General features: G+C 49.3%; 1 protein-coding gene across 4 annotated transcripts in view; it reads left to right on the forward strand.

Annotated features, from left to right (window-relative positions):
• Positions 1 to 25,027, forward strand: part of Egfr (epidermal growth factor receptor) — a 219,036-nt gene that overhangs the window by 119,442 nt on the left and 74,567 nt on the right. Inside the window, exon 1 of one of the 4 annotated variants that reach the window (XM_077700136.1) lies at positions 17,583 to 18,168. The exons of 1 other annotated variant lie outside the window; for it this stretch is intronic. The gene's annotated coding sequence lies outside the window, so the exon portion shown is untranslated. Of the gene's footprint in view, positions 1 to 17,582; positions 18,169 to 25,027 lie in introns of those variants that run through there. 2 more of the 4 variants (XM_077700139.1, XM_077700138.1) reach the window with 2 other exon arrangements.

Raw genomic sequence — 25,027 nt, forward strand, 5'->3', positions numbered from 1 at the left:
CATCATTGCTTGACCCCTCACTGCTGCTGAAATCAGAAAAATCGACAGCAGGAGCTGCCGAAGTGCTTGCTACAGCAGTCCGACTGCGCGGAGCGCGGCGTGAACCCGACGCCATTTTTCCTCCTCCTCTCCTCCCCCTTCGGTTCAAATTTCTCTTGCTACGCCGCCACCACACGAGACACATAAACAAACGAAACCGAAATTGAAAGAGAAGTTGCCAATGAACACACCAGATGGGGATAGTTGTCTGCGGAGCGCGGGTTTCAGATTTTGCGGGAGATTCAAAATCATCGGACGCCGGCTTCCGATTGCCTATGGCGCCGTCGTGAAAGAGTTAAACGACTAAATCTATTTTAAACTATCTTTTATGTGTTTATTGTTCTGCCAGCGAACCAACAACAAGGCGACGAAAAATCGTCTGCGAAAAATCGTCTCCGAAAAGCCACCGCTCATAGCTCCGCCGTGCTTGCATGGTCACATCCGGGTGTTCGCTTTTAGCCAATCACGGCTTGCTCAGAACGGACACAAAACAGACAAAACACGAGAATACCGCCTCTGAAGAGAAGACCAAGGAGGAGGGCGAGGACTGGAAGATTTGAATGCGAGAACACTCGCGCGCATGAAATAAACTGCACGGGCCGCGTCCTCCTCCTCTCTCGTTTTTGTTCGTCGTGACATCGGAATCCTATAATGTGCCGTACTGCTTGTACCAGCGCCGAAATTCGGGATGCCGCCTTCTTGTGGTTCGGTTTCCTTTGGCCCCGAAGTTTGTCTTCACTGGCCCTCGCGTTCGGTGCCATTTAATATGCTGAGCCGTGCGCTTTTATCGTAATGACCCGATAAGAAAAACCTGCCCCGTCTCTCCTATGCCGGGCCAAACTGAGATTGGAAGCTGGAACGCCGGCCTCGGCGAAATACTTGCGGATGTTTCGGTGGCCGTGTGTACCGAGCAGAAACAGACGACGGTAGGATGAAAAGATAAGCTGGGAAAGAAATATATTTTATTATGATTTTTTTTTAAATTTCGTAGTAAGGGAAAGGTATGATGGACTTACCGAGAGCCTGGAAATCACTTGCCTTATTCTATATTATTCCTTTGTCGATTCCTTGGGGAGAATTTGTATTATTGAATAGGTTTCCCGTACGTGCGGGTTACGAACAAAAAATTAGAATATGTGTGAGGTGGCGTATGTCTAATATGCGATCGTACAGACATTTCGGTCAGACCGTTTAAATACCGCTGAAGGAAGTCTTTCTTCTCCATCCTCAAAGAAGAGCAGAGAAAAAATTCATCTAGCTTCGAATCGATGCAAAGTGAATGATCGTTTAAGGGTACGAAAAAAATGAAAGAACGAATACAGCTTCGTATTATGTTCCACATTAAGTGCATCTTGCTTGGTCGTTTACTTGGTTCACACTAATCCACTTCTTCGAAGAAGTATATCACATTCAAGCTGGGTAGGTCAGATTACAACCGAACACTTCCTATATCCAATTTCGAAGGGGTCAGATTACTAGTGGAATATAAGCGATAACTCGGTGTAATAAACATACAATGTGCACAAAAAAAGCATTTCAGAGATGCTTCGCTGCGTCAATTCGGTAATTCAGGGCATCCGAAGCGGTAATTCGGAACATCCGAGTTTATATAAGCTTTAAGAAACTGCTTATAGGTCAACTGTAGTGCCCCCATGTGCTGCACATCGGTTGATTGTTGTCTCTCGGCTCTTTTGCTTCGCTTACTTGGCAAGTATACATTTCAATGCTGAGAGAGAGAGAGAGATAGATAGATAGAGAGAGAGAGAGAGAGAGAGAGAGAGAGAGAGAGAGAGAGAGAGAGAGAGAGAGAGAGAGAGGAGGGAGGGGAGAGGGAGAGGGAGGGAAGGGGGGGGGAAGGGAAAGGGGGGGGGGGCTGTGGTTGGTTTGTGACTTTACAATGTCAACTTTCCCCCCTGTGCTCTAACCCCGTCCTCCCTTTTCTTCTTTTGCTTCTCCCGTGCAGGTAAGCGCTCCTGTCGTGCGGATTATCGCCGTTGAACGGATGGCGCCCGTGGCCGCTCCGGCGCTGTGACAGGCCGCCGCCGCCGCCGCACGGGGAAACAGGCCCGGTGTCAGCAGAGCAAGGCACCTGCATCATTCGCGACGTTTACCGACCAACCAAAAGGGAAGGCGCAGCCGAAAAAGGCTAGCAGCGGCATTCAGCCGTGGCAGGCAGTGCGCTCACGGAGCGAGAGCTGCGGACCACGTGCTGCGTGTTTGCTGCTCGCCTCCTTCGGCGGGGTCGGCCTCTGCGTGCGTGCCTTGTCGGGCTGTGGCGGCGGCCAGCCGTCCATCTTTTGTGTGTGCGTGTGTGTGTGTGTGTACACGTGCTCGAAGAATGTCACCCGCGGTTGCCGGGGAATGCGGCGTGGCTGGGGCTTTTTCTTTACCGCCCGTGCCAAGACTGGAGGGTTTGCAGCCCTTCGCAGATTCTCCCGTAATCCCCTTTTATCGCCAACTTTGTGTTTCCCCAGCTGTGCTGGATGCTGAGCGGTGCGGCTCATCGCTCTGAGTGCTCCGGCTGGGTGCAGTGGTTTTGCTGCATTGCCTCCCGTGCAACCCAGTGTCTGTGTTGCTGGTGCATGCGTGATGTATGCACGTGCAGTCTTCGTCAAAGGGTTACACGTCCCGGCGCTTGTCGACTGTCTTATAAATCAGCCGACGCAGGAGCCTGGCAGCCATTTACAGAAGGCGACCAACGCGAGGTTCTGCGACATTTACTTTTTGAAGGGTCCATGAAGACAAAGTACGACCTTGTTCAGTTTGAAAGAACTAACCTTTGGTTTCTCACGCAGCTCCGTTCCAGCCACGAAATACGTTTTTTTAACGAAAAAAAAAATACATTCGAATTTTGCGTCACACGACGCCAGCATTGACGCAATGAGTGGAGTGGTGGCGCAAGAGGGAAACACGAAAAAAAAGTTATCTGTGTGTTAACTGCGCGTTGAGATTCAGTTGATACGATTAAACGGAACTGGACGCCCAACTACAATCACGAAATCGCGCAGGCGAGAATTCTGCGGCGTCATAGAAACGTCGCTACGCAGCGGCTGGGGAGTCGCCACAGCTTCATCTGCTTTCCTTAATATCTAGATTATTTTTTCGGAGTTCGCGGTAGAATTGGTACTGTATCATTGTTCAACGAACCAAGCTTGTACTTCGTTTTCATCGCCCCTTTAAGGGGAAGAGTGTTGGCGAGAGAACTTTTCACCGAAGGTACACCCTTTGTCAAACTTTTCTAGGCCAAACTTAAGCCTACTGGACCACAAAGAATTCAAAGACTAAATTTTGCCTTGAAATGTGAGCAGGGGCGGATCCAGGTTTTTTTCTGAGGGGGGGGGGGGGGGGGGGGTCAGTTGCTGTCAGTGATGATGGTGGTGGTGATGAGGAGGAGGAGGAGAATAGCTCTTTTTTATTCACCGAAATTTCGAAAAACCGCAAATTCACGAAATTACAAAAATTCACCAACCAGGCGTTTTTTTGCGACCTAAGGGATCTCTTATTGGGGGTATAAATTCAAAAATTAAGGGAGGGTCAGGACATCCGACTCCTCCCCCCTCTGGATCCGCCAATGAATGTGAAAAATTGTTTTATGACAGTAAGAAAGAAAGGTGTTTTCTCTAGCTTTCCGGCAAAAAACGTTTCAGCCTCGCTGGGGACGTAAACTTGCGCATCGAATTTTTTGCGGCCAGCGCTATTTTGGCTTGGCCTAGAAAACTTTGAAATGTTACAATTTGACGCCCTAGTCTTAGGATTCCGGGAAGCACTGATTTAAATTCTCATATAAACAGCGAGAGAGCTTGTCTGGACTTCATATATATTTTTTTTCTCAGATTAATTGTTTGGAGTTGGAATTGATACTGTCACATAGAGCCGTCGAGCGCCGAAGACTTGTACGACTGAACCTGATAACGCCCGAAAGCTTCTCACTAGGTGAACGAAGTACGAACCGCAGAGTTCTGGCGTTATTTTTTCTCCCTTCACTTCTCTCTCGACCCTCTCTTTTCCTGCGTTCAAGTGTTTCTACACGCATTACAAAAGCGGAGACGGAATGACCCTGACCGTCGCCAGACGCGGCACGCCTTTTGCGTAACACTGCCCGCCGTGCACGTCGCCCGCACTGCGATCTGTACGTAAATAGACGGGGCTTCTTCTTCAGTCGGTGCCGATGGGTGTCGAAAGGCGATGAGCGTGTCTGGGTTGGACGTGGTCGTAAAGGAAGCGGCCAACGATCGCTGTGTGCGCGAACGCGCATGGGTGAGCAACCTACGTGGTGCGACGGGCAGCGCCGTCGATCGCCCACCACCGTTCGCGCCAGCTTGACTGGTATTCGGGGATCTGAACTTTTGCTCTAGAAGGGCTTCTGTGGGAGCCGTGTCGCTGGTTCCCGCGTGTTTGGGCGTTTGATTGCGCCTTGATTGGTTACCTGTTGCTCCAAGTTAATTAACGCGCCGGTCACAAGACGTAAAATTGACAAACTCAAATGAACACTTGGGCCGCACTTTCCTTCATTGCATTAGCAAAGCTCATTGAAAGAAAATAGCACCGCTCTATGTACCGGTATTTATTTTTCAGTTGTTGCGGAACATCTAAGATCTGACTGAGCAAATCAGCCGGCTGTGACTCCCCCCCCCGCCTCCCCCGTTTTTCCTACAGTTTGTAGAGGTTTTTGTTAAGAAAGAAGCCGCCTCTGTGCATTGCTCTGGGTGACAAGTGCAGTCTTGGCTATCAAGACTGGAGGACTCGAGCGCAGTTAGGCTGGTTCTGCCTTTCATTCTTGCTTAAGATTCGTGAAATTGAGTACAGCTTTCACTGTCGTGAATTCCGCCCCCCCCCTCCCCCCCATTCGCCTCCCCCTGTCCCTCCCAATGCAACCACACAGAAGGTGCGCTAAGACGCACGGAGCCGCTAATCCGCTGCCCAGCTCCCACAGTAATGAGTTGGACACAAAACCTATCAGAAATTTTAGATCGTCTTGCTAATTACTTTCAAAAATGCGTTCCCTCCGCTTCTTCTTATTTTCTTATTCAGGTGGTCGTGTAGCGCCTCGGGCACTTTTACTCATGCTTTCTTATTCTTGTTCAATGCTTATTCAATTCTTTTTCTTATTACGGTTACGAGCTCCGCGAGAGAGCGCGGGTGAGCATAAAAACAGAAAGCCGCAGCCAAGTGAGGTTTTACCGGCTTGCGGACACAACAACACGAAGAAAATAAAGCGGAGGGGAAGACGCCGAAGGAGGATGAGGAGGCGCAGGAGGTGATCTGGAAGTTCGATCAGCTCGCGCGCGCTGTCGGATGGGAGTTCATTTGGAGCGAATCCGGTTCTGAAAAGCGCGGCAGATGCCTCCGAGCAGTGCACGCAACGAGATAAGCGGCCGCGCTCTCAGCGTTGCTCGGGCCGCTGCGCTGTCCGGCATCTTCGCTGGCTCGGCGCTTTCCGGCATCGACTCCGCCATGACCCGAGGCCTGGGGACCGCAGTATCGTCTCGAGCCGCGCCCGCCAGGCTTCGCGCTTCCATGCGGTTGGAACCGACAGACGCCATAGCGTTCGGGTGCTGTTCATCATGGAGTTCAACGCGAAAGAGAAGAAAAAGTGGCGAGAAGGAAGTCGGAGGGCATTTGTACGTTGGAGGTGTTGCGCATTGCTCGTGGACTTTTTTTTTTTTGTTATTATTATTCCTCTTCTACCTATACCCGCTTCATGTCGTTCGGCATTCGCTCGCGTTCTCTCCTCCCAATCGTCCGGGGCTTTTAGGGGCCGGTCGGGCGACACTATTCAGTCCCCCGGGCGGACGTCGAAGGAAAAATGCGTCGCCCCGAACGTCGCGCTTTTGTCTCTTTAGTTTGTGGTAATTAGAATTGATGTGCTCTTGCGCGGAGCCGTAACCGAGTCGCTCTCGACGGCCTCTGGAAGTGCTTTCAAACTGCTACAGCGCCTCTTGCTCATACCCATCTCTCTCATCCTTTCTTTTTTTTTCGCGGGGAGGTGTCTGCATCGCTCTTCATCTCCTGCCGTCCGCTCGTACGTGCGAGATACTGACTTTTAAGTGGTGCCGCGGGATGTTGCACGGGCCTGATTTTATTACTCGTACCTTTATCGCTCCTCGCTCCGGGACTCGGAACAGCAAGAATGATTTTTCTCCCATGAAGCCCCACGTGGTTCCATCCGCAGTCTTGGAAAATGCGGGTGAATTGAACGAAAGGAAATGATTATCCGAGAACTCGTTTTTAATGCGAAAGCCTCAGAGCTACATGTTTGGTGGAGCGCGTTGTGAGGTACAGAAAATAGTTGCCAGGTCCACAGACTCGCACAGAAAATCAGGGCGCGTGTCCGGAAAGGGAAGCAGTTCCTCTAAAAGACGGTAGTCCGCAGCCGCACGTACATTACGAGCTGCCTTGAAATGTGCAGGTACCGACGGGAGCAAACAGGAGGTTACCGGCGATGGCGAGCTAGCGCAGTGAGCTCCGGTGGGTGCTGTCCAGAGGGCTGTTAGAGTGGTGACAGGCGCGGCCGTAAAGTTCAGCAGAAAGTTAGCCAACAGCTCAACAGGACGTCCAACTAGGCCTTCGTATACACGTTCTTTGAAAGTTCAAAGCATCCCCCGTAGTTTTTCTGGTTACTTCTTCGTTGCATAACAAAATAGGGGCGCAATGAAAACCGCTTAATCCGAAAGTTAAAATCCGGAAAAACGAAAAGTCTGTTTCTCGATAGGGAACCACCAAATACCTCCGCGTATAAGTCACACATTGCGAAGATTTATAGCATTTCCAGCAGCCATTCCAACGAAGAGCTTTGTATTTTTTTATGTGACGTTCTTTTCACGTACTGATCCCGGTTTCGGTGGCCCGGTTTGCTGGCTTTCTGGCCTTTTACCGCCAACTTGCTTATGAAGAATGCACCCCAGCACACGAGGTATCATTGCAGTGAAACCAACGTTACTAATAAAACGAACAATACCAGCGCTACTCGTCCGCCCACTCGCACTAAGAGCACTTGAAACAGTCGTATCGCAGGACTTATTCACTGTAAAGGCGCAGAAAACATTATCTGTAAACGTCTGTGGAGAAATTACGAGCGATTCTCCCAGGCCAAAGAATGCTGGGCATTTAAACACAATCATCGGAGATTAGTTCTACCAGTAATGGTTCATAAGGATAGCTTAGCTACAAACCTCGTTACAAAGAACAATAATTGAATAAAAACATTGTCGTGTCGATGCCACAGGAGACAGTTTGTTCGTAAACAGGATAATAGAAATTCTCGTTTGGGCATACGCATACCACTTGTCTCTAAAAATTTGTGATGGCTGCTTCGTTTTGTAGTCAAATTTTGTTTAAAGGGAAAGCCAACCAATTTTTGTGATGTATACGCTCTCTATCCTAAATGAAATGGCATCACTTCAAACACTTTGAACCGAAACGGTTTTTTTGGCAGGGCCATAGAGCGATTTAAAGCGTTATTTTTAGATTTACCAGCCTACGCACGCTGCCAATACGGATGCTGGAAACCATGACAGCGAGCCGTGCCACCGTGATACCATGCGGCAACATCCTTTTAACTGTGCGTGAGCTAAAAAGAGGTGTTTAAAAAAACTTGTCCTCAGCTAAAACAGAAATACAATGCAGTCTTTCCTATTCCTTTATGCGATTTTTGAAACACGCATTGAAACGGGTGGAGTTGTTCGTAGACTTACAGTATGTCACGGTTAAACATTGCGTGTCGTCACTTTTCAGGTTTCAGAAAGGTGAAAATTGAAACTTCAAAAAGTTTTTTTAGCGAGTGATTATTTAGGAGCTTCATGTACGATGAACAAAAAAATGTTACTCTTTTTTTGTTGATTTTGGCTTCGAGACAAAAAAGAAGCCATATGTCTAGCTAAGCCCCAGAACGTCGCTAGCTGCAATGGCGCCGCCCACGGCGGCCCGCGATTGCAGCGCCAGATTTCCCTCTAGTATATATTAGTATGAAACTCTATGACGTAGGTACCACTCCCGTTAGGCCCAAGACAAATTCACTGCGTAGCCTCACGCGACGTCGTAGAAGTACGCGGGAGCCGGAAAGCACTGGTTTTATTGGTTTTATTACAGCATGTTGCCCTCAGCGCCGAGCACTTGAAATAAATTTTTACCTTTTTCTACAAACTAATTTAACTTACCTACTAATGTAATCTCTGTGTTCAGACTGAAGAGTTTGCGGTACATTTGGAATGCTTTTTTTGCGACTTTCTAAATGCATAATGCGTACAGATGACTTCACTTCACGCACTGCTATATTTTTTTTCTTCTAGATCGCACGTGTTTTATGAGCATGGCATAGCCCTATATGAGACCTTTTCCCCAATTACGCAACCCATGTACTCCCCTAAAACATCAGAAAGATAAAATTTAGTTGACGTATACAGTCTGGAGTTGCGTTCTTTCTTAATATACGGGTTTTGTCCCGCGATAAAAATCACCCGTGGGAGGAGCTCATTGCTTTCCCGTTTAAAAAAAATATGTCTCGTAGCAGATTTAAAAAATGACAGCCGTACGTATTTAGCAATGACCAAAGAGAGCGCTCGCTCGTAATGCGACGCTAAGTAGCGCGCAACCTCGGTCGCACTTTGGTTTTCGCGGGATGCAGGGAGATCTGGGAACTCGATAATGAGACGGCTGGCACTTCATCACCGTCCCTTTGTGCTACCGAACGTGGCGGCATTCCTTTTCAATTCGCACTAAGAAAGAAAGCAATAGTCGCGAGAGGTGAACGGGCGCTTCCATCTCCCCCGATCCGTCTCCCCACCCATAATGCGGAACGGACAGCTGGCGGAGCTAATAAAGCCTGAGAAGCCAATGTTGTCATTCGTCGCGCATTCCGTTGAAGTCCAGAATTACGGCCGCGCTGAGAGAAAAAATAAATAAAAGAACCTCTTTTTTTATTAATCCGTTCACATTCGTTATCGTGGCATGGAGAGGCCGCGAATTCCGCGCGGAATACGCGACGGGTCTTATCGCGACCGACTGTCTCACCAGATCTGGTCCTCACGTTTTGGTTGTTTTTGTCTTCCTCCTCTGTACAGGTATGGTTTCGCTCATTTATAACCGAGCGCAAACCATGATTCAAGCGGGATATTTAATATCTACTCAAAATAACGCCCCCTAGAAGGGAGGAAGCCACGTAAGCATATTTCCAATACAAACTCGTTTGGCCTCTTTCTTTCCTCATTATTCTCGTTGCCTGTCTCGCGAAGTCGGCAGGAAACCATTCGTCGTGAATTTTCTTCTTTTCGTTCGTTCTCTTTTTCACTGAAAAAAGTAAACTCTGGGTGCGCGAGGTCCCTGGATGTTCGCCGCCACGAAATAATGGACGGGTGGTCTTCGAGTTTTCCGTCGCGAGATTTTATCGTGTTTAAGGTGGAGAGAAAAATAAACGTGTACACAACGATCGCGGCTCCTCTCGTGTGCGGAGGATTTTCGATCATCCATGACTGCTGGCTGTACGGCTTTGCGGCTTATAGTTCTGAAAACGCGTTTTACATTCATCTCTCTCTCTCTCTCTCTCTCTCTCTCTCTCTCTCTCTCTCTCTCTCTCTCTCTCTCTGCGTCTGTATCTCTCTTTCTTGGATGCATGCATGGCATAGCGCGAATGGGAACAGGTTCGAAGATTAATATTGAATGCGGGCGACGGGGCGGGCGTACGTATGGAGCAGCGGGCTACTGAGAATCGCGGTGCGCGATATATAACTGGACGGCGTTGTGTTACGTTTATGTGTTTTAAAATGGAAAAAAAAAAAAACAGCTGCAGACGCGAGTACACGTGCATGTACACGCGCAAATAAAAAAAAAACGAAGTTTTCAGCCGACTGCATTCCTATATCGTATGTCTCGAACGCAACGTTGACCTCCGGGGTTACGCGCCCGGGCCATCAAGTTAGCTCCCCCAGTAATGTTGTCCCGAGACCTGGAATGCCTGCCGTTATATAGGGTACCACCCTGACTGTATGTGTTTCTGACAGAGTTTCTTGGAATATAGAGGAGAGCTGCAATCCATGTCACCTGAGCCAGTACGCGTCCATTGCAGTGTCATTATAAATTTGTATCAGCTACCTAATTGTGACTCAGAATTTGTTCAGTCAGACGTAAGTCAAATAATGGTATTTCCTCATATGCCAAGTAATGGGCGCATTTGCGCTTCAGCTTATATTCCCGTCCTTTCTGGAATCCTTTGTCGTCGCCTGCGTTCGCCATCGTGACTTTCGCGCCCTTGTTCCTTCCAAATGCACAACGACGCCGATAAGGTGGCTTTTCCGCAAAGTTCCGCGGTCTAGCTGTTAAGTTGTCGCGTGGTGAAACGGGGAAATTGTAAATATGAAGAAAACAACTGCTTTTCTCATTGTGACGGCGTCCTTGATAGCACTGCCATCTGTATCGGAGGCTTGGTAGGCATCTTTTACGCAAGATGAACTTTAACGCAGCCTTGCTTGTGTGCGTGGTTTTCCTTTTTGTTTTTGTTTTCTTAATTATTATTTTAATGATGGGGGGGGGAGGCTCGAGTCAGGGATGGGAGACATTTCCCATGGTTTAAAGCGCAACGAAAAAACACCGACGGTGAGTACAGAGCAGACAGGACATTTACCGGGACGTTTATTGTCATCATATATTTCAACAGTAGTCGAGTAACAACACTTCAAATTTGCGCGCGGTGTAACGCGAAACCTCACCCGACGAGGAATGCACTGTCTGTGTACCCTCGGCGGGGCCTTTGTTTGGCAGCAAGCCGGCCTGGCGGCACGTACACAGCCTTGCGCGCATGCGCCGTGATGCCGACGGCGCGTCTGAGCGAAAGCTTGCCTCATAAGCGACTGTCTCCACAGGAAGGAGAAGAAAAACACCGCCGCAGCGCAGGAAAATGCTGCCCGTGAAGGCGACGCGTCTCGCTTTGTATAGCTAGGTGTGCAGGCTTGTCAGGCTGTCGCCCCGGGACTGCGCGGTTGCTGACTCTGATGTACGTGTGAGGTGTCGTCCGCGCGGCTTGAGTTGCGCGTCCCGCCGTTTCCTTTTGTGCTGTTGTTTGTGCCGTCCTCTTAGATGAGGAAAGCTCGCTGGCGCGCACATTGATCGGGCTGTTGCCGGCCGCTGGCGCAGCAGTAGTCGCTGAAATTCGGCGCAGGATGCTGCGTGTAGGTCGTCTGAGGCGTTGGAACGAAGAGAAATCTGCTTATTCAAACCCATTTAACAACTATCTCTCCCGCGCTTAAACTTCACACCGAGACAAATGAGTCTGACGACGGCGTAGCTTGGTTCGTTTAGAAGAACACCGTTGATACTTTAATTGAAAAAAGAAAACGCCGTCCACCTCTCGAAGAGTTGCCGATGTCGAAATTTATTTCTCTTCATTTTTCTTTTTTCTTTTTTTCTGTAAGAGAATCGTGGATTTCGTTTATTCAGAAGGAATCGAACGGATCTCTCGACAAACATACTCTTATAAAGAAGACACTTATGAAATACTATCCATACATTTGACAAATATTGAGGGTAATGGGCGAGTATTCTTTTGTTCATTTTGTGTTCTTTTCTTTCAATACAACACCCGCCTAAAGCAGGTGACCCTGCAGCCTTAAAGCCTTACGCTCCCAGCACCGACCTACTATCGCTGGCATTTTAAACCACGAACTAACTGCGCAATCATTCCCCATTGCAATGAAGACTGGTTCTCTAAAGTAGTTTAATTCTTATACTAAGAGCGAATGTGTAACCTTGGCTCTGGAAGGCCTGATTTGCCCTGAACACGCAGCTCGACATGCGCACACTCTCAAGTGATGACCCTGTCGATTTCTCTTTTCAGCTGTAAAGTTTTGTTAACGCTGCATAATCTTCCCTCCGCCCATTCTTCTCTCTCTCTCGCTCTCGCTCTCTGCGCGTGAACTCGAGTTTAGGCCCGGCATGGGAAAAGCGATGAGCGAGCTCCTCAATCAAACCGCGGTACGAGAAAGTGTCGCGCTGAATCGAGCGCTCCTGCCAACACGAGCGCGTGAACCAGTTTCATGTGTACGCATGCATTCACGACAGACAACCGAGCATATTATGCGCACATCTCCCCAATAGGGAAGCATCGATGCGTTCGGCTCGTCGTGCGAACGAGCGGTTCGCTGATCGCGGCTTCATACATATTTCACAAATTTGAGGTGCGCCTCGTGGCGCGCTTTGCATCCCATTTCACGCCTGCCCTGGCTCGATTTAAACGCACCCGGCGTGTGTAGCAAGCACGTCGTAAAGCGGGTTTCGAAGCAGAAACAGGGTGGGCAGATGAGCACGGCTGCGCCTTTGCGCGGTCTTTTGGACGAATAAATTTACTCCGCGTCGATGGCTCAACGTATGCCCGATCCCAGATCATAGCAGGCTGGGTATGGTTGCGGCGGTCGTAATTTGGGTGCTGGAGTAATGCTGAAGTGACAATGGGCTTAACCTTCTCTCCTCGTTTATGAAACGCGAGGAAACGCCGGCGGCCGTAGAAAGGCGCAAGAAGGAATACGACGTGAAAAATATATTTAGGTAGTGTCTATTATCCCGGCAACCGTGAGAATTACCGTCAGAAATTTCTCACGGCAGTCGCCTCTGATTGGCTGAGCACGCTACGCGGAGATTCTATGGGATAAATATTCCCTACAAAGCCGTGTTTGCAGCTGCTCCTGTAGCGCTGTGGTATAGTACTTGGCTTTAAAAACGGAAAAAGTCAAGTTCGAATCCGACAATGCGATGTTTTTTTTTTTTCTTTTTTAACTTTCAGTATTTATGGTCATCGCGGTTTAATTTGTTAATACTTTTTTAGTCTGGTTTTTACTATACCAAGACATCGACGCACAGGGCTTCTATAATGGGTTGAATTACGTTCAATATAGGTTGTGTTCTGTGTCGTTGGGCTGGGTTAGCTTAGGTTTGTTACATTTGGGCTGGATTTGGGTAGGGTATGCGCCGGCTCGATGTTAAGACTAACGTTACGCTTTGATGATGAGAAGGCCGTGATTTCGGCACGCGCCGATCTCCTGCTCGATATCGCCTGGTTTAACGGCGGCGGCTCCTGCAAACGAAAGTGCGCGGGGAAGTCGCAAACGAATCTCCCAGTAAAAAAATCCAATGAGTCAAAAGGTCCAGTATTGGATCTTTTGACTCGTTGAATCTTTTGACTCGCTTTGGACTTTTTGACTCGTTGGATCTTCTGACCCTTTGGACCTCTTGACCCACATTGGACTTTTTAACCCGTTGGATCTTTTGACTCGGCTGTCAAGTTATTACAGTTGAACACGGATATATCGAACACGGATATATCGAATTATTGTCTATATCGAACAGTGCAAACATCCCCTTGAAAATCCATGCAAAAGTATAGGGCAGTTGTGTGCGTGTATCGAACTCTTGATCACGGGAAAATTCGATATATCGAATTCCGCGCCGAAGGTGCCCCTGAAAGTTTGCTTCCTCTGAAGGGGTGGAGTTGATGATAATGTTGACTCATCGCAGGAGCTGCCTGGCTTGGTGAGACAGAAGCGGCGTCCGCGGCATTATGTCGCTTCGATGGCCTTCAACAGCTGTTTTCACGCTAGCACGAGGGGCCGCTCCATGATAGGTAGAACGCGGATAGTGGTTGGGGCGAAAGGACTTAAAGGAGCAAAAGAAATTGACCGGAGGCACTCTTTTTCTGTGATTGAGCTGTTTGGTGGCTCGTGCAGGCGGACCGATGCGCGTTGTATGTTTGTTTTGTCCAAGGCATTCATTTCGGAGCAACGAAGGCGGGAATTAGTCGGGCGCAGGCTGCTGAAAAGATGTCGGTTGAAAAGGCGTTCGGAATTCCTCGCAGTAGTTTTGAGGGCGATGCACGCATCAACGTTGACGTAAAGGCGAACGCAGCACAACCCGCCCCGGCTATTCCGGAGCGTGTCGGGTGCAAAGCGACTTCGTTGCACGCCTCCAGATGGGGCAGGAGTTCGGTTCGGATACTGAAGATAACGGCACTCAGTGCCTGACTACGTTCCCAACCGCCTACTGCAGCCGAGGTTCTGTCAGCGCTATTCGCCTCTGTTGTGGCACAGTGTAAAGCGTTGATTTTCTCATTTGTGCGTGTTTGTAATCTTGAAGACAATTTGGCAACCTTTACGACGCAGAAGAAAAAACAAGCGAAGCTCAGACATTTCAATGATAAATAAAGTGCGGTGGTCATCATGCTGCGGTTCGGAGTTTCCGTGATTTGAGATATATCTGTGTTCGACTGTATTGGACCTTTTGACTCTTTGGATCTCTTGACCATAAGCGCCCGTTCTTGAAAGTGCGCGGGGAAGTCGCAAACGAATCTCCCAGTAAAAAAATCCAATGAGTCAAAAGGTCCAGTATTGGATCTTTTGACTCGTTGAATCTTTTGACTCGCTTTGGACTTTTTGACTCGTTGGATCTTCTGACCCTTTGGACCTCTTGACCCACATTGGACTTTTTAACCCGTTGGATCTTTTGACTCGGCTGTCAAGTTATTACAGTTGAACACGGATATATCGAACACGGATATATCGAATTATTGTCTATATCGAACAGTGCAAACATCCCCTTGAAAATCCATGCAAAAGTATAGGGCAGTTGTGTGCGTGTATCGAACTCTTGATCACGGGAAAATTCGATATATCGAATTCCGCGCCGAAGGTGCCCCTGAAAGTTTACTTCCTCTGAAGGGGTGGAGTTGATGATAATGTTGACTCATCGCAGGAGCTGCCTGGCTTGGTGAGACAGAAGCGGCGTCCGCGGCATTATGTCGCTTCGATGGCCTTCAACAGCTGTTTTCACGCTAGCACGAGGGGCCGCTCCATGATAGGTAGAACGCGGATAGTGGTTGGGGCGAAAGGACTTAAAGGAGCAAAAGAAATTGACCGGAGGCACTGAAAGAAATTGACCGGAAGGCGGGAATTAGTCGGGCGCAGGCTGCTGAAAAGATGTCGGTTGAAAAGGCGTTCGGAATTCCTCGCAGTAGTTTTGAGGGCGATGCACGCATCAACGTTGACGTAAAGGCGAACGCAGCACAACCCGCCCCGGCTATTCCGGAGCGTGTCGGGTGCAAAGCGACTTCGTTGCACGCCTCCAGATGGGGGAGGAGTTCGGTTCGGATACTGAAGATAACGGCACTCAGTGCCTGACTACGTTCCCAACCGCCTACTGCAGCCGAGGTTCTGTCAGCGCTATTCGCCTCTGTTGTGGCACAGTGTAAAGCGTTGATTTTCTCATTTGTGCGTGTTTGTAATCTTGAAGACAATTTGGCAACCTTTACGACGCAGAAGAAAAAACAAGCGAAGCTCAGACATTTCAATGATAAATAAAGTGCGGTGGTCATCATGCTGCGGTTCGGAGTTTCCGTGATTTGAGATATATCTGTGTTCGACTGTATTGGACCTTTTGACTCTTTGGATCTCTTGACCATAAGCGCCCGTTCTTCCTCAGGTAAGGTGATAAACACTGGTGCGTTCGTTATTTGGATAAACACGACGCATTTGCACAGTATTTTTTGCTTGGACAGAAGCATGTGTATTACTTGACCAATAGTGCGAATAATACGCTATTTCTTGCATTCGTTTTGTGAACGTAAACGTATATTTTTGTAATTACTCTGGAGTCTAGTCAGGTTTAGTTCAGATTATCTCTTGTTTCATCTTAGTTCCTTTTCCTCCTAATTTCTTATCTTAGTTTTCTTGTGTTTTTTTTTTTTGCTCATAGTCTCGTTAGTTGCAGAATGAAGGTAGACCTTCTGTATTAGGTGAAAGACACCATTTCGCCTAGCTCCGGTCTTCTCTTGCATGTTTCTCATGGCTACAATGGTGTTATTTTTTTTTTACTTGTCTGAAGTGTAGTTAGGTGTAGAAGCTATTTAAAGCACCGCTTATCTCTAGTTTATTCTTGGTGATTTCTGTGTCAGGTGTGATGCTTTAATTCCAGGAACGTATATCTTTATAACTTGTCGAAAAAGTGGTGTGCTCAGTATTGATCGAATGATGAGTAAAAGTAATCGGATGTTTTTTTTTTTTTTTTTTGTATGTATGTGTTTACCAGAAATGAAAATTCGCAAATAAATGTTTGTCTCTAGAAATCTGCTCCCAAACAGACTTGCACTGCTCCAAAATTTGCCTTTTGGTACTCTAAAGCTGCTCCAAAACTACTCTTTTACTGCTCCAAAGGTGTTCCAAAACAGCACTATTCCTACTGTCTGCGCTACTCGAAAAGGCTCAAGCCCGCTTTCATCCCTGTTATGAGTGGATAAATCAATCAATCAATCAATCAATCAATCAATCAATCAGTATCACGACACGTGTATCTGGGGTGCCAAATTGAACGGCTTAATTCGCTGAAGGAACACGCGCGTGAGTGTTCAAGCGCCCCCTCTAGACTAGTTTAGACTCCGGACTCACGATTAATGTAGGCCACCTTGACTTTAATTTTTGCCTTAGGCCGTTTCCGCGGATGTCGGTTTTTCGCCTGTGCTGTAATTGAGCTTCAGCCTGTAAGTCATACGCACTGCACGCTTCACAAAAGTGTTGCCGATGTTTTGTAGAATAGTCTTTCTTCCAATCGACCTATTTAAGGCATTAGATATCTTGCGTAAGTATTAGGAAATGATGGCTTACTACTCCATCCGATGGCATTTCTCAAAACTGCCTTCGTTCCTTAGTGACACAACTACTCCGGCAAAAACATAATAATAATAGTCAAACAGTAATAATTTGTTGAAAACCAAAATGTACATCCGAAATTTTGACTCTGTAGGTTCGAGGTGTCTGTGGTGGAGTCACCACTGCATTTATTCCAAATATTCCACGACAGAATACAACTGCTTCAGTTTTTGTAAACAGATTTGACCTAGCTCGGCGCCGGACACTCGAGCGACTCTCATCTGCGTCCAGTTCTTGTTCGCCGTTATGGGAACTCCCTTGAACGTTTTGATTGACTGGGTTTCCAGAGAAACGCACAATACAAGGCCCCTGTTACCCTGCTCCATTAACCTCCTTATATCTTACGAAATTGTTTTCGTACATCTAGGGAAACAATGCCATTTGTTTTACAGCAGCCGCCTGCGGATTGCGCACGAATCGTCGATGCGGCAGATGGCCGGCTCGGCCGAATGCAGCGCGCGCTCGCGGTTTCGTCCGGCAACCCGGAGCGCGTAACCTGTACGAAAGCGCGAAACTCGAATGCACTGGCAAGAGAGCGAAGAGGACAGAGAAGAAATAGAGGTTCGGAGAGTGAAGCTGACCTGCGAGGCAGCGGAGGAGGTGGAGGAGGCGCGCCCGTATCCCCCCTCCCGCAAGTACGGACGTCCCGAGCAAGGTGTTCGGCTCTGCCTGCCGGCGGTGCAAGTTGGCCTTCTTCCCCTCTCTCCTTCGCGGCGTCTTGTTGCTGCTTCTATCTGTTCCTCCCAAGGAAGGGGAGCTCTCTCCTCCCTTTACCTGGGCGTTTATTCCTTGCCGGTATCTGCTTTCGTCGTCGTTCGTGCCTTCTTTCTTCGAGACTGCCGGGGGTTGCGCTAGCTAGCGAGGCGCCTGCCTGCCAGGGGCCCCGCGAGTCCCCCTCGCCACTTCGCTGTTCCCCCTCGCCGGTTGCTCCTCGCGCCCGCCGCCCGCCTGCCTACCTGCCTGCGTAGGAATCTCGCTACCTTGGACGCGAAAACCACTTGCCGGGCTGCCCAAAGTCGTGGAGCCAGCCACGACGTCGCTGCGACGACCATAGTTGGTCGGCTGGGCCGGTGTTGTTGGCCGGCTTCGCTCTCCCCGCCGTGTGTTGTTGCACCCGCCGTGCTGCTCGGTGTCCGTCGCGCATCCGATGCTGCTGCTCGTCGCTGCTGGTGCTCGCGTCGAAGCCATGTGAGAGCAGCAGCCAGACTGTGGGACGTCCCTCCCCGTCGGCCTCGGAGCTGTGTGCTGCTGCTGCTGCTGCCCGTCAGTGCTGTGTTGCGTGGTGTACTAGTTCCTCAAGACTCGGCCGGCCGGTGAAACCCGAGTCAAGCACGTGGAATATTACTGCGTCGGGGTTGGAAAAAAGAGACAGCCTTTCGGTGTCTCGTGTGCCCCCGCACTGCCGTTTGTTTTGCTTCCCCTTCCACCGCGAGGGGCCTCGTCGCTTCAATCGGTGAGTTGTCGCCCGTTTGGCATCGTCGCCTCTGCTGTTCCGCGCTCTGTTGGTGGTTCGCGAACCGGCGGTGAGCAGAACCCTGGCTGGAGCGCGGCTCGGGGGCACCGCCGACCCACACCTGTCGCTGGCGGCCTCCCCGAAAGTGGGCCGCACCGCCTCGCTTTATCCTTCGGGGAAGCGCTGCTGCGGCGGCGGAGCGATTTCGGCCAGCCGAAGCTTCTCGGTTAGGCCTAGCACTGGGGTCGCTGTTCCTTCCGAAGCCCGTTTACGATCGCGTTCCGGGTCGCTTCGCTCGTAAAGTCCGTTCGCAGTTGCTGCTGCGGCAACCGTGATTTTGCTTGAGCCTGTGCTGCGGCGCTTTTCACGAGGAAGAAGACGGGCCGAACGATTCTCGTAAAGGCGCCTGTGACCTAGCACAACGTATTACGTGTACCACCGCTTCTTGCGTGGTCGATTGGCACTGTCCAGGACGAAAATGCGAACGTCTTCTTTCGTGGAACAAGCGGAGGAAGGAACAGCTGTTCGTTTGCTGGGCTGTAAGCCTGTCACCGAACGGTGCTCGAGCCAGAGGTTCTGGAAACTGCGGTTCTGGTTCGTCCTCTTTTCTTGGCGCATTGCATGTCGTTGCGTGTGCATGTTTGACCTTTCTGAGTACCGACAGTACGCTTGAAGAGGAGGGTGACAAGTGAAGACGAAAAAAATCGTGTCTTGTTGTGGTTTTCATGTTCACTAAAATGCTTACACATGTTACGTAGTGCTGGCACTTGCCTATCGTCTTCGTTTGTCACGCTTCTTTTCAGGGGCTACTGGCACGTTCTGTGTTGATTTGGGGCCCCCTCACACGACCGCTGGACTTCTCTGCGTCATTTTATGTTACGGCCTCTGCGTCATTCCATGTTACGGCCGCTGCTTCCTGCACCAATCGTTCGCTGCCGGCCGGCTGAGTTATATTGGCGTCTGAAACTCTCCACCGCATGTGGGAAGAATTTGTTTCCAACACGTAGGTGCTGGGCTGGGCAGTAATGGGTGGCCAAGTGTCACGCGCTCCGGCCTTCTTTTGTTTTTATGCTGTTTGTTTGCCCGCTTTGATGGATGGGGGAGAGGACGCGAGTGTTGGGTGTCGGCATTGGCACGGCCGCAAGAATTCGCGGCGGCCTGCCCGTGGTGACGGCGTCACCTTCGACAATTCCCGCGCCGTCTCTCAGAGGAAACTTTCGAGAAAGAAAAAGCAGTCGCGCACGTGCTACGTGACACGTAAAAGATAAGCGAGCTTGCGAGATGGCGGGCAATAGTCGTGAAAGCGAGCCCATAAAGTATATAAACGGTCACGGAAAACATAGCTGCGCCCGAAAGTTGACTCATCACTTCGCTATGACCTGAATCGTACAGCGGGACCAGGTTAGCTTGTAAATAAACAGCGCGGTCTCTCTTGGGAGGAAATACCGAATTCGAACACTAATGGCGGTGAAATATGTATACTAATGTTGGGCGCGTTCCTTCTACGTGGGCGTTCGGAAGTCAGAAACAGCCTGGCAACGTTTTAGCGTGGTTTGCCTTCGCTACGGCGCATATCGTTATACGCGATATGTATTCGCGCGCAAGTCACGCAGAGCTAAACCTCCGTGTAGAGGGATGGCATAAATGGAAAGATGGAGGACGTGGCGTCTCTACGTTTACAATTACCGAACCCGAAAGCAATATGCTGTGTACAGAACTCGCAAAGAGTGCGCAAAAATATGGAAGTGAAAAGTTGGGCCACTTGGCCGAAACGCAAGCAAACTTCGCTGTTGTTTTTTTCACGTATGCCCAACTTTTCACTTCCATATATATATATATATATATATATATCAATAGAGTCCTGGTCCTCCAGTCGAAACGTTAGTAAACCTTTTGGTTTTTTGAGACGTGCGTCGGACTCCACTTACTGATATTTCTTCTGTACCCTTAAACTTTTCATATGTATATAATGTAATCAGCCAAAACGCGAAGGAAGGCAAAAGGAAGTTTTTCGTCATCTATTCTTCTTGAAACCGATATATTCCTTGAAATGTTTCAAAGATAAAAAAGTAGAAACACGCTCCTCTGGTGGGACCCGAACCCACCGTCTTTGCAATAGCGGTGCAACGTATATGCCGTTGCGGTATCATATGCTTTCAAAGCAAAACATGTTTATGGCTTTTCGCTATGACGTAAAGGAAAGAGAACTCGTTCGGTTTTGGATATGCAAAACTGCACACTTCGCTGTTCCACGCGCAACCAGCCGCCGCCGCATCAGCGCGTATGCAAGCAAGCGCGGCAGGCGGCCGTCCAGAGTCGCGCCCTATTTCCTCCTCCTGTGCGGTGTCCTCCTCCTTCCTCAGGGAGCGTGTTTTGTTCCGATTAGCACCGCGCTCCCGTCGTCTCTTCCGGCACGTGTTTCGTTGCCAGCAGCACTGACCAGGTCACACTAGAACGGCTCTGGGGGACATATTTAGACCGAGGGGGCTGCTACTTAGCGGGCACCGACATTCCGTACACACGATGGAGTGCCTGTATCTTGCCCCTGCTGTACTATTAAGGCTGCGGCTTTTTTCCGGGAGTCGGAAGCCGAAACTACTTTGTCACCCACTGAGCTGACCTGCGGTCCCGTATAATAAGCTACTGCGTTACGAAGATGGGAGTCCCGTGTACACAAAAAGCTGAATGGTGTAGCCAGTTCGGGGGACTGCAAGAACCTATAACTTGAAACCCCATTTCGGGAGGAAAGTTTGTGCTTCTTGCGCTCTTGAAGGCAATTATTCGACAGCTCGCGCAGGTTTGATGAATGATCGGTGTGCTTGGTAAAAAGCTGCTGTTTGCTAACATACGTTTTCCTCTAGCTTCGAACTAGGCATAGAAATGTTGCAGCCACGAACTAAATTGTTTTCTTTTGTATCTTTCCTTCTTTAAATTATGAGCACTATACTAACCAAGGACGTTTTGGCCTCGTCTGTTGTTTCTCCGATTCAGATGTGTAGCTTGAAAAAGAAAAAAAATGCGGCAAGCAGTGTAGGGAACAATAGGGAGCGCAGCCGTATATAGTGTTATCATCATCTTCCACTTTAGCGAGCCATTCCGTAGCGCGCAAGTTGCCAGTGGGCAGTGCGTGGGCGTGTACTGTAGTACAACAAATAATGCGCACTACAATGCACAGGAGGAGGATGGAGAGCAATGTTTTCCCGCGATCTTTGCTCCACAGCCTCCGCTTTTTACCTTCCTTCTCCATCCTCATTCACATGTGATGCCCGTTCCTTTCCACGGAGATCGTTTAAAAGCTCTTGCGCGTTTCCTCAGAGACTCTGGACTCGACTCCAGCCTGTGACTGTCTGTGACTTTTTTTTCTTTTTTATATGTGTTCATGTGTCTGCCTGGTGAAGTTTTTCTTTTTTCTTATTTGTATTATTAGCATTTAACTATCGTCAGATGTTCACCAACCATCTGAAGTAGCAAGCCCAGCATTATGCAGGGCTGACCTCTTCGGTCTCATTAAAGAATTTTCTCTCTCTTCTTCGCCTACGTCGACCTATTGTTCATAGCGACTCATCTCTCACGCTTATCTCTCTTCACGCTCACGCCTTATCTCTCTTAGCAGCGATTTTGCTCCTCGTGGATATTCTCCTCGTATGCAATGCGTCAGGCATTGCACCCTCAATCGCTCAGAATGGTGCACAAGCGTGCCGACGTTTTTTCATTGCGCGTTCATCGTTTAAATTTAGTGTACACATGTTGGCATAGTAGGCAGTACATATGGCGGCGCTAGTACACGCATGAGCGGGCGAGTGACAACCGCGAGTTAACTGAGGGACAACAGGAAAAAAGCCGACGCCGCAACCGCGACGCCGCAACCGCCACACTCGCATTGTACGCAAGCCTGCCCATCCAGGAACGGCTGATCGCTTCTGCCTACAGCCTTCACTCGCGAAGTTATCTCTCGACCGCTCCAGAGCTTTGTTGACGGTGCACGGGGACGATAAGGGGCTAGCGGCGGCCCTTTGGCGGCGCTCTTTGTGCCGTTATCGCGTCGGCTGGGATTAGCCCACGTGCTTGTACTGCCAGGATAGATCCTTCCCGCAACCGATAAGCAGAACTCTAAACCCAAATAACGTTGAAACGGTGAAAGCTCCTATATTCGGCAAGGTTATAGCGTGAAGCTTACAAGGTAACTTTTGCGTTGAGGAAGCGGCGGGATTAAGGGGTCCTCTTATCACAAGGCGCCACGAAATCAAAACACTGCCAGCTAGGCACTTGTTGAGGGCTGTTTGAAACTGATTAACTCACTGCTGCGTTTCCGCTTTGGCGCCAACTGAAGTTATATTTCGGGAAAATTGAAATAACGCCGCCCTGGGGAACAGCAGATAGCTTTCCAACCTTCTCCTGTTAAGAAATGCTTACTGCACCGTGGCGCAATATCACCACGCGGGAAGTAAAAACGCCGTTCTGTATCTTGGCTTTATTCCTTAATGACTTGCGACCGCTCTTTCCGAAGTCGGAACGCCGGTCGATTTCATACGCATTGCTAGCCTTGATAGCTCGAACAGCGCGCAGGCGTTGCGGAGGGCTGCCTTTGCGGAGGCAGTGTACCTTTTACGCAATCTGGCAAGGACAAGTCGGAGCTGGGTTAAACCGCGCCCACAACCAGCTGAGCGGCGAGAAGGGGCCGCGCCGACTCCTGGGTGTAGAGGGCTCTCGGTAATGAGCACTGACCTGTCAAAAACGCCCTGTATTGTTCCACGCGATACGCCCTGACGTGGACGGTAATTGAGCACCGTTTTCGTCAAAGCTGACAGAATATGCCCTAGCTGTGTTTCGAATTACGCGCCGATTCGGGGCGTGTGCATCGGAAGGCATGAGTATTTGCTGTAGCAAAGCTATCATATAAGGCGTCGCTGCTCTGACTTCTTTGTTACAGTGGGCCGATCCGTACGCGTAGATACGCGAAACGAGGCCTGCGAGAAAAAGGAACACAGTTATCAGTCCTTCGGCGTCGTTGTAAGCTGAGCTTGATACATTGGTAATAATAATAATAATAATGATAGTGCTGATCGGTACGTAGAAAGTTGGCTGTCGAGAAGGATTACTAAAAGTGGGGTAGGGGTGATTGTTGCCAAAAAACGTCGGCCCTGACATTATCTTCTCAAAGAACACAAAGGATGAGAGAGGTCGACTTGAGAGAGGCCGACAATACTGTGGACGTGTACAGGGCTGTTGGGGTCGGAAACAGCGTCAGCTGTTTTGGCGCATGCGAAACACCAAGTAAGCGCTCGTACGATGTTGAATAGACACGCATCATTTCTCCCCGGCAGAGGAAACCAAATTAGCATGTGGTTAAGGGGAGCGGTGCGTTGTTTTCATCTGCGGGCACTGAAACCTTCTGCTATGATTGCGGCTTTTTTTGGAGATCGCTATGATATTGGTATAATACGCCGGCTACACTAGGGTCCGAATGTCATTTAAACCAAATGTCATTTGACTCAAATGGGGTGCTCCGAATGCCATTCAGAATCCGCCGTGCTGCACTGCAATTTCGATGGCATTTGAAAGCTTTCACAATCACTCGCCGTGCTGCATAGCGCTACTGCTTGTCGAGTTCTGTTTTTACACAACAATGCAACAATTAAATTTAGCGGTGGTCTTTGGCATTAAAATGGTATTAAATTATCGATAACGTTAGCTTTGACACGGTTTTCGCTTAATTCTGAGTCGCAATCGAGGCTTTTTGTGCTTGCGGTCTGGCCACACTGGTTTTGTCGCTTGCTCGCACTGTTGCTGAGAGTAGGGAATTATTACATCTTGATACCACGACTTAAGTGAAAGAGAAGTAATTGAAGTCCCACAATTAAGAGTACTTTGTTTTAAGTGCACCAGTAATGTATTTGTTTATGCTGACTTGTAACGCTTTTGCGCGGGAGTGCTTGAAATGGCATTTGAGGGCCCAAATGTCTCTCTGGGTGCTCATTTGGCTCGAATGTCATTTGAGCCGAATGACATTTAAAAACCCAGTGGAGCAGCACAATTTCGCATTTCAGTCAAATGACGTTTGGTTCAAATGGCATTCGGACGCTAGTGTGTAGCAGGGGTATAAGATGCGCCACAATCGTGGTACGAGTTTGTAACCATATGAGTTGCGGTACGACAGGCAATGTGGTAGACTTCTCTTTCCGTGACATTGAGAGTAACATCGCTGTCATTGCACCACGTCGGAAGCCGGTACAATTTTTGCAGACTCTCGACCTAGCCTTGTGACATTGCGCTTAACTCTGTGGCAGGTGCAAGCGAAGAGGCCCGCAGCTCTCTCGCTGCTCTTATAGGTGCGGCGGCTTTAATGCAAAAGGGTCAAATTTATCGCGCCTTCAAAAAGGTTTTCCGAGCTCTCTCTCTCCCTACTTAAGTTTCCCTTCGCGGCTAAAGTGGACCTTGAGGTGTTTGGTGGACGTCGCTTATCGCGGAAAATGCATCAGCGACCAGGAGGGGCCTTTTCTGTTGCCTCAGAGGATGGACGCAGCAGGTCAGCCTTCGTCGAGGGGAGAGGGGGGCCCTTCTCGTCCACGTGACGCCAAGTGGCGCGGGCGTTGCTTTGCTGTAGCTTTATTTGAGCGCGGTTCAGGCCGGGAGCGGTTGTTATTTACCCCCTATCGGACGCGTCGATCGCGCAGGGCTGGTACAGCAAAGCGGGTTTTCGGCTCCTTCACTTGTTTTCGTTTGACCTTCGCTGCCAGCTCTCCCGGCAGGAATGTATTGTCTGTCGAGCGCTGAACTGGCTTGAGGAGGAACGACGTGCTTTAGGGTGAACTATCTCTAGATAGCAACACGGTAGGCAAGTGTTTCCTTCACCTGCGGC

Source organism: Haemaphysalis longicornis, unplaced genomic scaffold (genome assembly GCF_048455015.1).
Source record: "Haemaphysalis longicornis isolate Haplotype H1 unplaced genomic scaffold, Haemaphysalis longicornis Haplotype H1 scaffold_2, whole genome shotgun sequence".
Taxonomy (NCBI): domain Eukaryota; kingdom Metazoa; phylum Arthropoda; class Arachnida; order Ixodida; family Ixodidae; genus Haemaphysalis; species Haemaphysalis longicornis.